The 14,600-nt window shown below is 34.3% G+C and overlaps 1 pseudogene across 2 annotated transcripts; it reads left to right on the top strand.

The window, feature by feature from the left end:
* Positions 1-3,009: 3,009 nt before the first annotated feature.
* On the top strand, positions 3,010-4,880 carry LOC145075156 (protein ASYMMETRIC LEAVES 2 pseudogene; annotated as a pseudogene). 2 transcript variants are annotated; one of them, XR_013692360.1, is made up of 2 exons: positions 3,010-3,263; positions 4,012-4,880. The product of XR_013692360.1 is annotated as a protein ASYMMETRIC LEAVES 2 pseudogene, transcript variant X2 (transcript). The 2 variants fall into 2 exon arrangements; XR_013692359.1 differs by lacking the exon at positions 3,010-3,263 and adding an exon at positions 3,557-3,803.
* The last annotated feature ends 9,720 nt before the right edge of the window (positions 4,881-14,600 follow it).

Here is a 14,600-nt window from a genome sequence, read left to right as displayed (position 1 = left end):
TTGACCGTTCAACGGTAAATTTTTTAAACTTTCTCGATTTTTTTAAATCTAAAAACACTACCTATTTATAAACAAATCAATTAAAAAACCTATACACTCAAACCATTTTCTTTCAAACATTTTCTCTCTACCTTTATTTACCTTTAAAACTCATAGCTCCCAAAATGCAGATCTGGTCGGAAGAGGAAAAATAAAGTTAACACTAGAATGAGTGATGGTTACGGAAGACCCAGATAGTCGAACTTCAGAGATTTTTGGCCAACGGTTGGAAACATTTTTCATAATTTAATGAGTTGTCGCAGTCATAATATAGATGCAATATGTTGTAAGTTTCGCTTTATGAGAGCAACATGTCGCGAGTTTGACGAACTTTATAACCATGTTATAAACGACGCAGATGAAAACGATCTGGTTGATATGACCATGTATCAATATGAAGAAATAAAGCACAGACCATTTAAATATCTTAAAGTTTGGCAAAAATTTAAAGAGACCTCATGGTAGAATAATTAAATAAATGGGGTTTAAAACTAGTTTAATTTGTTTTTGTGCTTGCATTTTAATGTTTTTTCTATTTATTTTAGTTGTTTTTTTTTTTTTAAATTATGTAATTTTTTTTAAAATTATGTAATCTTTTTTAATTGAATAAAAAACTAATTTAAAAAAAATTTGTTTTTATTGTATTTGGATTTTGTATGTATTTTTGAATTAAATTTAATTAAAAAAATGAGATAGAATAGTGTAGTAGTGATGAGTATCTCATATGTTTTATAATGATTAGTTGTGGATATAACAAATAATTTTAAACCGATCAAGGCTATTGAAAAGTTTCATTTATATGACATAAATCTCCCAAATAATGGCTCATTTTATCTCACTTCCTTTATTTAGATGATGTCTTGTTTATTGGAAAGTGGTCTTTGGTGAACATGGTGAACTTAAATAAGATTATTTAGAATTTTTTTTCGTTTTTGTTTTCGGACTAAAAATGATTATTCATAAAAGCAACTTATATGAGGCGGCGTGGAAAAGGCATGAGATTTCTTGACATGCGGATGTTTTGCATTGTGAACCCAGTTCTTTTCCGCTCACGTACTTGGGTCTTTCTATTAGGGTAAATCTGAAACCTTCAAAATACTGAAACCGATTGTAAATAAATTTCAAGCAAAGTTGAGTGCTTGGAAGGCTAAAAATTTATCTTTTGGAGGTAGATTAACGTTCATTAAATATTTAAATGTGTTCTTTGAGGTCTCCCGCTTTACTATTTTGCTTTTTTAAGGCGCAAAAGAAAATTATTGAGTTTTTGGAGAGCCTGTGAGGAAAAATATTTGTTTAGGGAAGCGTTTTTAGTTTCTTGGTGTAAAATTACACAACCGAAAAACAAATGTAGCCTTCGAGTGGTCGGCAGTCGGCTTGATGGATTTTAAAATCTTACTTCTTACTAGTTTTTTTTTTAAACGGCAAACTAACTAATCTACTCCTAAAAACCACATACGTCTCCACCAAGACTTGAACCCCTGACCTTTCAAATGAGATGATCACTCCATACCGCTAGGTCATTGGCCATTTCTTACTCCTTGCTAGTAGTGGTGGAGATTGAAAGTTTATGGTGACGTGCTTTGGGTCAAACTAATTAAAGCTTTTCACAATCTTTCTTTTATTGATGCCAAATTGATTGCTAAGAGATATTTTGAAAGGCTCATGGTTTAACGTTGCGGATATTGAAGGTGATCTTTTAGAGAAAAATATTTGCCTTAATGACCTCTTTTAAAAAGAAAGTTTCTTTAAAGTTGTTTTGAAATCAAATTCGGATAACGGGGGCGTTGTAAAACTCAAACTTGCTCGTTATACCGTGTGGAACATATGGAAGATGAGAAACTATGTCATATTTAATAAGTTGAGTTGTTGCTCAAGTAAAGATTATATATGATATTTAAGTTGTAACTTTTAATTGGGTTAAGCTTAAGGCTAGAAAGTCGAACTTATGTTAATAAATTGATGTGGTTCGCCAAGTATGTCTTTTTATAACTTGTAACTTTCTAATGTGTCGCTAGCTTTTAATACAAAGTTACAAACACAAAATTACATACTATTCATCTGATTTGATTTTGGATTTTATAAATCCATCTAAATTCCATTCCTAGCGGCAGAGCTACCATTTGTCAAAAAATATTGTTGGTTAATATTTAACTGAAAATTTTGTAATATTTCAATATAGAAAGAAAGAAGTTAAGCTAGAAAGAGGGAAAATAGGATAGGATCAAATAGGCTCACTTTCTCCGCGTTTCCTTAGCCTCGGCTTATGGGGGTTCTCTTTTCACTCACCTCTTCTCTCTTTCTCCATTGCAGTATTTCTGTTGACACCATCTTTATATGCTTCTTCAAGAACCTGTTTTTTTCCCCTTAAAATCCGAAGACACGAAAAGAATTCTCATTTATTTCTTCTTTTTAATCATTAATAATTCCAACTAATCTCACCTTATTTTTCTTGAAAAGAAAAGTCCATTAAATTGCTTCCTTGAAAACCCTAAAAAAAGCCATAAATTTTATTCCTCTACACTTTTCTATAAAACCCTAAAAGACCTCATTAGTTTTCTTCCTTTATTCACTTCTCTTGATAACCCTAAATTAGTTGTCTTCCTTTCTTAACCAAGAAAGATTTCATTTTCCCCCTTTTTCTCTTAACAAACTCTAAATCAACCCTTAATCATCTTCCTCTCTATTCATCCACCAAGAAAGAATTCAACATTTTTTTCCTTTTTTAAAACCATAAAGACCCCCATTGTTTTCTACTTTTTTTTTTCAATAAGAAAGATTTAAGCTTTTTTTTTTTCTTGAAAACCCCTAAAACCACATTAACTATCTTCCTTTATTCACCAAGAAAGAAGCACAAATAAGCACACACACTTACACTTGAAAGAACACAACAGTAGACTGACAGTACAGTGAGCAGGTAGCTAGACCTTTTTATTAGTGCCTTCTGTCTCTTGAGTTTTAGGGGAAAAAGTAGGATATAAGCTGATCACACATCACTCAAAACCCTTTTGTAACTTTCCTTTTTGTCTTTTTGGTCAATAAACAAAAAGATTTGAGGTCCTCCTTTTCCTACAATTCATCTCTTACTTCACACTGTGTTCCTTTAAAGAACGAAAAACAAGAGAGAGAGACTAGAGAGAGAAAGAAGGGTTTGACCGAAGATATCGAGGCCATCATCATCATCATATCTTCCCTTCCTTTCTTGCTACTAACTCTATTGGATTCAGGTTGTAATTTTAATTACACTAAATATATAATTAATGTTCGTCCTTTTTGTTTTTTCATTTTTACTTTTGCATTATATTATAGATCCATGTTTACATCTAGTGGATTTTTTTCTGGTTCGCCAGAGGTATACATGCTTGATCGGATTTTGACTGTTGCAAGTATTTACAGATTTACCTTTAGTTTGCGTAGTCACACCGCAGGTCTTTTTTTCTATTTATAAGATTTTGACCTTTTAAAAGATATATTGTATTTGTATATAATTTAATTTGCAAAAATGTCATCAATGATTGTTATCCCAAGAAGTATTATAACTAATGAAACCCCTCAAAACCCTCGTCTTGAAAGCACAACTCTTCTTCACTTTCACGAGATCCAATCTTCTTAATCTTTTCTCTTCAATCCCAGTTCTAAACGTCCTCTTCATAGTTTATAAAAATACATTCTTTCTCTGTTCGCGTTATTTCAGCTTATTATAACCAACTCGTTCGTTCTAAAAAAAGAAAAAAAAAAGCCCATCAAGATCTATAAATTCTTTATTGGTGAGCATGAATAACTTTCGGAGTCATCCAAGAAATCATTAGTAGTTGCAAACACTTCAGATCTGGTTTCTGTGATCTATTTTGACGAGTAGTTGAATAAAAATTTCTTTGTTTTTGGAAGAATTCATCTGCATTTATCAATCAAGCTTCTTCCTTTTTTTTGATTAATTTATGATCTTAACTTTTGTTTTTGATTCTATATATGCAGAAAACATTCTTTAACAACATTGGTGTAATAAATGGCTTCATCTTCAAATTCTCCATGTGCAGCCTGCAAGTTCTTGAGACGAAAATGCCAACCAGAATGTGTTTTTGCACCTTACTTTCCACCGGATCAGCCTCAAAAATTCGCTAATGTTCACAAAGTGTTTGGAGCAAGCAACGTGACGAAGCTTCTGAACGAACTCCACCCTCACCAACGGGAAGATGCTGTCAACTCTCTTGCTTATGAAGCCGATATGCGGCTCCGGGATCCAGTCTACGGTTGCGTTGGTGTCATCTCCCTCCTTCAACACCAACTTCGCCAACTTCAGGTGGATCTTACTTACGCAAAATCCGAGCTTTCAAAGTACCAGAACCATAACCATAACCTAAACGGTTCAGCCACTCAGGGACTTATCGCCGCTGCTGCTGCGGCGGCAGCAGCAGCGACCCACCACCAAACCCTAGGAAACAACTTGATATCATCATGTTGCGGTGGCGGAGTTACTCGAGAGCATCTGTTCCACCCACACCACCACCCGCCGTTCTTCACCGGTAGAGATCAGCAAACGTCCGCCGCCATCAGGGCTTTTGATGTCAACAATAATTACGATACTACCGCGAGTGTTCTTGCTATGAACGTATCGGCCATTGGTATTGGTCAGCACCCTCAATTCCAGCAACCTAGAGCTGCTGGAACCGATGATCGGCCAACACCGATCGATCCTTCTTAGGGTTTTTAAAAGGTAATCGGCGTCCATAAATTATCTTTTCTTTAGCGTTTCGTGATTATTGCTTCATTGTAATGATATAACTACATATTACTCAATCGATGCTATCATAATATTTATTTATACTATAAAACTTTATATATAATTATACCATCACTTTCGTTTTTCTCATTTGATCTTTCTTGAAATTATTGTTTCGAAATTGGCGTGATCGAAATGAATGAAGATGATCAGGACATGGGGACACCTACAGTTTCTTATCTTGTTTTGGTTTTGGTTTATTTAACATGATTTCATGCTTCTTTAGCAGCTACTGTAAAATTTTATTTGATTTCTCCAATACCAACTGATATTTCTTGTGATGAAAACTAGGTGTAATGATTACACCTATGGTCTAGTTCTTGTTTTACAGAAATAGGGTGGTCAAATTTATTGTTACTGTTGATTATTTATTTTCGTATAGTCAGCAGTTTTATTTATTTATTAAGATAAAGTTAAATTTATCAAAGTACGAAGGTATACTCCCAAAACATAACTCCAGTGTTGATTGGATTTCTTTTCTGCCATGCATTTGAGGGTTTGAGTTTACACCCTGATTGGATACAATGTACTACAAAGTTTTTTACGCCCTGATCAACAAACTAATCGAAAGAATAATCTCATAAAAAATCTTAAATTTGGTTGAAAATATGGGTTTTATAATCTAACAGAATTTTTGTTCGATAAAACACTTGTTACATTTTGTCGTTTTTATTGTAACATAGGTTTCAAGTTATTATGAAATATTATTTGTGAAAAAGGTCTTAAATTTATATATAAATATTTTGCAAAAAAACCCTTAATTTATAAACACATAAAATATAAATATATATTCAAAATTTGTTAAAACTAAATATTTTTTTAAAATTTAAATATCAAAAGTTTATATCAAACCAATATAACTTTATTATACTTATATTATAAAATCAAAACCGAAATATATTCTTTTCCCTTTTAAGTACAGTAAACTTTATATTGGTTCTATAAAGACTTTTGATTTAAATTTTAAAAAATTATTTAATTTTATTAAATTTTGAATATATTTCTTAATTCATACTTAAACTTTTCAAAATAAAATTAAAAATGTTTGTTAGCTAAAAATTAACTACGTTGTAATATATGCTAAACTAGTAAAAACATACGAATAATATGACCTTAATTATATTCAATTCATTTTCTTTAAAAGGGAAATAAAAATATTTTATATGTTAAAAAAGATTATATTTTAGAAATAATAATGTATCGTACGTTTTATAAAAATAAATGTATTTTTATAATATCATAGAAAATATATCTATATTTTATATGTTTAAAAAGTTTATATTTGTGTTTCAGAAATAATAACTTATACAAATATATTTAATTTTAGGGCTGACAAAATTGTATCACGGAAAACCAACCAACATGTTACCAATCGAACCAATAAACTTTGCAGCCAATATATTTGGTAGCCAACATGTTTGGTTGATAGTATCGTACCAATTAATCAATGTTGGTACGGTAATGGTACAAAAATTTGAATATCATGGTAATACCGTACCAACCAATTTATTATATATATATATATATATATATATATATATATATATATATATATATATAAATGAAATCGTATATTTCAACTATTAATTGTGTTTAGTGTTTACAGTTTTAATAACATTATATTAGTCATTTGAATGTATTAATCGATAGTTATTACCACGTTAAAGCACAAAATCAAAACATTACTTTAGCGTTACTTTGGTATAATTCTTTTGTAAACAGAAAGAACTACGTAATTAATTTCTATACTAAACATTAAAATCTCGATGTCTTTATTTTAGTAGAATTCTTTTGTAAACAAAAAGAACTATGAAACTAATTTCTATACTAAACATCAAAATCTCGATGTCTTTGCTTATTTTTAAATGTTACGATAGAAAATTAAAATAAGTTGGTATATACCATTACCAATTTGTACCAACCAAACATGTTGGTAGCCAAATAAATTGGTACCATGTATACTTGGTACGGTACCGGTAGAAATATTTTTATACCAATTATAGTTGGTACAGTACACGATTTAGAGAAAAATGAATTGGTACCGTACCAATTCCACCCCTATTTAATTTTATAAAAAAAAAACATGTATATTATTATTTCTGAAACACAAACATTTTAAACGTAAAATATTTTCATTTTACTTTTAAAAAAAATACTTGCATGGAAATAATGTCATCACATAATGACTGTGATCACCTCCAAAAGTGTTTTACAAGCTATATATATATATATATATATATATATATATATATATATATATATATATATATATATATATATACACACACACACACAACAAATCCAAAAAAATCACGTATAAGAATAAGATTAGATAAGTCTATATCACATCAACAACTTATCTTGAGAAAAATTTAGGACATCACTTCATACTCAATAAGCACATGTTGGACATTTTTCTGTAGAGTTGTTATAAATTGAGCATAAGGAACAAGGAATGTCAATACCACATATCAACAAATTTGTTTAAGTAGGAAAACTGTCCAAAATAGCTCTCTATCGAAATATATAAACTTTAATAAGAAGAATATTATTCAATTCGGTTTTATAGGAAGATATATCACTCCGTGTTTATCAATATGAATTTGAGACTTCTTAACAACATATTCCAGACAATTATTAAGATTTATAATCTTAAAGATTTTTTTGCAAAATATTTGTAAACTTAAGGGTTTTTTCAAAAATAATATTTCATGGTAACCTGAAAACTTATTATTACAAGTAAAAAGATCAAAACTAACAAAATATGGCGAGTTTGCCGCATAAACAAACCCAAATCTGTCGGAGGGTAAAACCGATATTTTTGACCAAACTTAAGGCTTTTTATGCATTATCGCTAACTGAAAATGTATAAAAATGTAGCTTAATAATAATCTATATAATTTGTTTATCTATAAGGCGGATAGGTGTATCGAAACCATATATCGCAAGGTGATGAGGTGTCACCGCGATGCTTTCTTCCTTATTTCTTCTCCCAACTAGTTGAGCTTTTATTTATTTATTATTTTTAAAACTTACCAGTATAAATACCACTCCATCTACTACCCATTTCACATAATTATTATATTTTCTACTACGAATATAAATGGAACCAATCTTCCCACCAATCTCATCTCAAGAAAACTAAGGATGAGCGAAGGCTAAAATGTTGGAACCGGAACCAGAGCCGACGGGTAGCGATTCCAATACAGTGTACCCGGTTCATTAAATTCATTTTGAACAATAGTACATTATGTCTACAATCTACAAATTTATATTGAATGTGGATAGTTTAAATTTAAAGTGAAATTTACACATGGACATTTAAAGTTTCAAAACAAAATTACTCAAAATTCTAGAATTTTAAATGATTATATTTAAGATACTTTTTTAAAGTATGTGATTGTGATATATAGGGAAGAGTTATATGGAAAATGAATGATTAGGGCAACACATATTTGAACCAATGAAAACATGAAAACACATCACTTCCACAATAACTTCCACAATACATTACTTGTGAAGAAAGAAATGGACACGTGTCATTTGATTATTGGTTCCGGTAGATGTTGCCCTAGTTATTTGTTTTCCATAGAACTCATTCCGTGATATATATATATATATATATATATATATATATATATATATATATATATATATATATAGGGCTAGGTTGGATGGCTTTTATTGTGTAGTCGTAAGGATAATTCTGAACCAATGGATGAATAAAATGAATAACCATGCATGAGATTTCTATGATATTACGATGATATAACATGTAACATATAATCACATAAATTTCAACATAAAGGTATTTTGGTCAATTAAACTACATTTAAAAAAGGAAAATTTTGGATTTTCAAAGGATAATTAATTTTCTTAATTTTAGAAATCTGAACTTTTTATATTAATTCAGTTTTAATTCTAACATAATGTGACATCCCCATTTTAAAGGTCAGAAAAGACCGATTTTGTTTATGCTTTATAAAAATCATAATATCTCTTTTAATAATAAAAAATGTTGCAGAATTTGTTCCCAGAAAAACACGATAAATACGTTATCAAAACATTTTCGAAGAAAAGTATTTTATTTATGTTAAAACGTTTGGGATGTCATCGTCAATACAGAAACATAAGCATAAACAGTACAACATAAGCCTTACTACATTATTTCATATCTACAGGCCTATATCCATAATCCCTCGTCCAAACATCATATCTATGCTCAAGCGCCACTACCTGTAATACATAAAACTGAGTGGGTCAGGCTTGGGAGCCTGGTGGGCACACATAGGGTTTTCAACCCACAATAAATAAGTTTATTAACTTCATTAAATTAAACAAACCCGATTATCCGTTCCCGTTATCCTCACACTACGTCCCTAAGCATCTATCATAAAGGACCTATCCTAAGAATTATCATCCGGACGGACACTACTGCTAAGGGGATTCCTCAGCAATAAATGTCCTTAAGGCAACCATGTGGGGGATGGAGTACATCTGGTGAGCACACAGTTCAAATAAACACACAGTTCGAATAAACACCTACAGGTTGCGAGCCTGCTAGTGTTCCACTGGACTGTCTAGAATGGTCTGTGGTCGTCATCTATACTCCGCTAGATGACTGGATCATCAATAACATCTATAACGAGGCCTCTCATTATTTTATTTCGTCACACAGCAACTATTACATCTACCCATGTTTTACCCACCACATTTTGTAGATATAAAATACATATACAGTTTAAATCATTGAAAACATGTATAACAATGTTCATCCAGCATAGATAGCAAGTATCCAGATAATATGCACACATAGCACGTAATTTGTATAAAATACTTCATATCTATGTGTAAGCTGAAAGTAACTATGCACTCACCTGAAAGGTGGTGACTCAGCACTCGGACAGCGCTTCGATACTCTCAAAACGATTTTCCTTCGATAAAACCTAGTACCAATACCACTAGGGTTTAGTCTAACGATAACCGCGACAAATTAATTAGTCTAACTATTATTTAGCGTTAATAACGCTCAATATAATTTATAATAATAGCCCAAATAATTATTTTAAGGACCTAATAACATTCCTATAATTATTTGAAAGCTATATAAAAAATTACGTAAGCGTAACACACTTACAGCGAATTTTATCGAAAACCGGAACTTAATTGGAGCAGCGTTTCGAAACCGAAAGGCTCTTTTTCTCGGGACTCAGGGAGCCTCGGGGCTTCCCTCGGGAACTAAGGGGTTTAACTAGGGCTTAGGGGGGTTTAGATGAGCTAGAGAGAGAAACTAGTGAGAGAAAGATATGGGAAATGTGTGTGAAATCTGGAGCACTTCGCACCTCTATTTATAGTGCCAGGCTTCGGTCATTACGCTGGGCGTACTCCTCGGATAAGACCACCAGCTCGGACCCAGCTGTCTTGCACCCATCGGACGGATAAGAACCAAAGTACGTGGGGCGTACTTGGCCTCGGAAGCGGGGCGTAATGCGAAGGCTTCGTGGCATGATCCGAAGCGAGGTATGATCAGCGATGGAGGGTCCAGATGTTGCCACGTCATCTCAGTTTCGCAATTTTCCTTCTCGACTTCTAAAAATGATAACTTTCGCATACGAGCTCCGTTTTTGACGTTCTTTATATCCACGCGAAGATGGGAACGTACTCTACAACTTTCCTTCGTCGACTAATGTTGACTCGATTTTAAATTTTATATTATTAACAGGCCGGGACAGGATTGGTCCGTCAAATTCTCATAACTTCTTCATCCGACATCCGTTTTCGCCCATCTTTTTCTCGTTACGCTACTCTTAACGAGATCTTGGACTCTCGTTCAGGTCGTGTCGGCTAAAAATCACTCGATTTGATATTCAAATTTCGGGCTGTACATTGCTAATCTGAAACCTCGAAAAATCATAACTTCTTCATACGAAGTCAGATTTGGGCGTTCTTTTTATCAATGTTCTTAGTTTAACATATTCTACGACTTTCATTTAGATCGCTAAGGCTAAATCTCGTTCTATCGTAAATTCACTATTTACGCTTTCCGGTATCATGCCGGTTCTGTCGCGAAACTTCGATGGGTCATAACTTCTTCGTTATAACTCGGATTTCGGCGTTCTTTATATGTACGGAAACCTTGTGACATATTCTACAACTTGGTTAAGATTATTTATTCTAAATAATGGTTTGTCGAAAAGTCGTTTTCAACCCCTATTTCCTCTAAATTGACTAGCCCGGATCTACGGGCGTTACAATTATCTCCCCCTTAGGATGATTACGTCCTGGAATCATCAACGAAATAGGATTGTATAATGACTCCATACGTTATCTCTTCATCCTAGGTAATAACTGTAACTTCTATGTTGCTTCGAACGAGTATCTAACTCTTGGACTCCTTGACTGCAGGCGGTGCTCGGTCTTGCACCTGCTCGTTAGACTTTCCATCATGACCTTCGTGTCACAACCTCATTTTTTTATGAAAGACTCCTTCTTCTTCTTAACAAACTTAGGATAAGTTAATTTGATTACTACAATTAACCGATGTGTCATATTCTAATGACCTATCATCGTATGTAGCAATGCTTAGACTTAGGTCTCTTAGAGTCAAATTCCGGAATGGAATATGCCTTCCTTCATCGTCTAATGTGATATAATCACATTTTAACATGTAGCATTTCTAGCTACCAACTTCTTTAACAACGAGCGTGATACTTCTATTGATCGCTTTAATTTCAATCGTTTGGTTTAAGTCGGACGCTACATCAAACTTGGTTCTCTGAACCACGTAACCTACTCATCGTAGTCGGACTCAATGTGATATGACCACTAGGGTCGGGATAACAACAATCTTCTTAGTCATTACCGAAACAATGGTAATGACATACTTGAATAAAACAAAATCAATTACTAGTTTCCTGGTAACCTTGTGACTTTCCCTGATCCAATTGTGAGTCCTGTGCTTCCGGTAGTATAGGCCTCTACTACCATTCACACCTACTCATACTCGTCCCAAGTATTGTCCTGCAGTTTTTCCAAGTCACCATACAAGAAAACCACACAACAACTTAACACATCATATAACAAAACAAAGGTTTTATATTATTTCTTGAAACGATTACATGGGTGTTCAAGTTCACCATAGATTATGCCTCTAATAGGCTACATCATATGACACTATCTATATGGCTTCTTCATAACTTGATCTCTATATATCCATCCTTACTCCTGATTCCTTGCATCGTCAGCTGCTTCGTCAAGGATCATTTGAAATGCTATTGCCTTTGGTTTTGGCGGCACATTTGGCTTTGTAGCCCCTTCTCTCTTTGGGCAATCTTGCTTGAAGTGCCCTTCCTCGTTACATTTGTAACACACCCTTTTGTTGAATTTACACTCGTTGGCGTAATGCCCACGCTTCCCACACTTGAAACAAGTCACCCCCTCACCGCATTTTCCAGAGTGTTTCTTTTTGCACTTCTCGCACCATCTTTCTTCGCTCCCTCCTCTAAACTTCCTGGTACTGGTCTTGCTTCTCTCATCGGGCTTTGCAGACCCCTCAAACTTCCTTTTTTCGCCAACATCGGTCTTGTTGGCAGCCCTTCCCTTGATCATCTCCTCAACCGACTTGGCAGCCCAGATAGCTGCCTCTAAGGTAGGTGCCTGACGCACTGGCACCGCGTACTCCCATGGTAATCCCTTTGCGTACTTATCAATTTTCGTCAGCTCATCCGGAACAAGACGCAAGGCAAACTCCATCTTTTCTGTGAAGTTGTTCGTGTATTCATCGATTGACACGCTTCCCTTATTCAGGGTTAGAAACTGGTTCTCTAGCTCGAGCAGGTTTTGAGCTGAGCAGTACTTTCGTTTGAATTGCACCAGAAATTCTGCCCATGTCAGTTGCAGGGGCTTGTTGGGGCTCAGAGTCTTCCCCAAGGTATTCCACCAATGTACAGCGCCTCCTCAAAACTGACGCACTGCAAATGTGGTTTGTAGCTTTCCTCTGCAACCGCACGTCATGAAAGCTAACTCCATTTCTGAGATCAAATCCATGACCCCGATTGGATCTTCCTTTCCCGTGAAAGTCGATGGCTTGCAAGTCTGAAAAATCCTTGTACTTGCATCCATTTCTCTCGACTTCATCATCTTGGTTGTTTTGTTGGACTATTGGTGGGTTGACTTGACCAACAGTTCCACTGTAGTCTCCCTCCTCAGTCTGCCCTTCGTTCAACTCGGGCTGTTCGATCTGAATAGTGGCTTCCTCTCGATTTTGCTGGAGCAAACGTCTAGTTTCCTCCATTTGACGATCCAACATCGCTTGGATCATCGCTTGCACTCCGGCCATCATTATTGGCTCAGCAGCGGCTTCCACCACCAGTATTTGCTCAATCCCTGGGGGTTGGTTTCTATTCCCATTTGCATTCACGTTTCCGTTACGGGTCCTTGCCATCTTGATCTATACGCCGAATAAGGTGAATTTGAATCTTTATTTAGGATAGACGTTTAAATCGTCCTTATCACTCCGAAACGTTTACATGCTAGTTCTAATATCGTAATCGTACGTTTAGAATCCTAAACACAAAAGGTTTCCAGATTCGGTCGGCAACAGACCATAGATCCGAACAAATAACAGCATTTAGCACATAAAAGCATTTTAGGCACAATTCCTAAAATAAGCTAGTGCTCACACCTCACAACCATCGCTTAGCATTCTAAGTTTAAGTCTAGAAATCCTACAAATTCCTAGTTCGCTTAAACTAATGCTCTGATACCAACTGTGACATACCCATTTTCACGGCCAGAAAAAACCGATTTTGTTTATGCTTTATAAAAATCAGAGCATCTCTTTTAATAAAAAATGTTGCGGAATTTGTTCCCAGAAAAACACGATAAATACGTTATCAAAACATTTTTGAAGAAACGTATTTTATTTATGTTAAAACGTTTGGGATGTCATCGTCAATACAGCAACATAAGCATAAACAGTACAATATAAGCCTTATTACATTATTTCATATCTACAGGCCTATATCCGTAATCCCTCGTCCAAACATCATATCTATGCTCAAGCCCCACTACCTGTAATACATAAAACTGAGTGGGTCAGGCTTGGGAGCCTGGTGAGCACATAGGGTTTTCAACCCACAATAAATAAGTTTATTAACTTCATTAAATTAAACAAACCCGATTACCCGTTCCCGTTATCCTCACATTACGTCCCTAAGCATCTATCATAAGGGACATATCCTAAGGATTATCATCGGGACGGACACTACTGCTAAGGGGATTCCTCAGCAATAAATGTCCTTAAGGCAACCATGTGGGGGATGGAGTACATCTGGTGAGCACACAGTTCAAAATAAACACACAGTTCGAATAAACACCTATAGGTTGCGAGCCTGCTAGTGTTCCACTGGACTGTCTAGAATGGTCCGTGGTCGTCATCTATACTCCGCTAGATGACTGGATCATCAATAACATCTATAACGAGGCCTCTCATTATTTTATTTCGTCACATAGCAACTATTACATCTACCCATGTTTTACCCAACATATTTTGTAGATATAAAATACATATACAGTTTAAATCATTGAAAACATGTATAACAATGATAGCAAGTATTCAGATAATATGCACACATAGCACGTAATTTATATAAAATATTTCATATCTATGTGTAAGCTGAAAGTAACTATGCACTCACCTGAAAGGTGGTGACTTAGCACTCGGACAGCGCTTCGATACTCTCAAAACGATTTTCCTTCGATAAAACCTAGTACCAATACCACT

Source organism: Lactuca serriola, chromosome 9 (genome assembly GCF_051521515.1).
Source record: "Lactuca serriola cultivar US96UC23 chromosome 9, Lser_US96UC23_V15, whole genome shotgun sequence".
In the NCBI taxonomy this organism is placed as follows: domain Eukaryota; kingdom Viridiplantae; phylum Streptophyta; class Magnoliopsida; order Asterales; family Asteraceae; genus Lactuca; species Lactuca serriola.
This window is presented reverse-complemented; position numbering and strand designations above follow the sequence as displayed.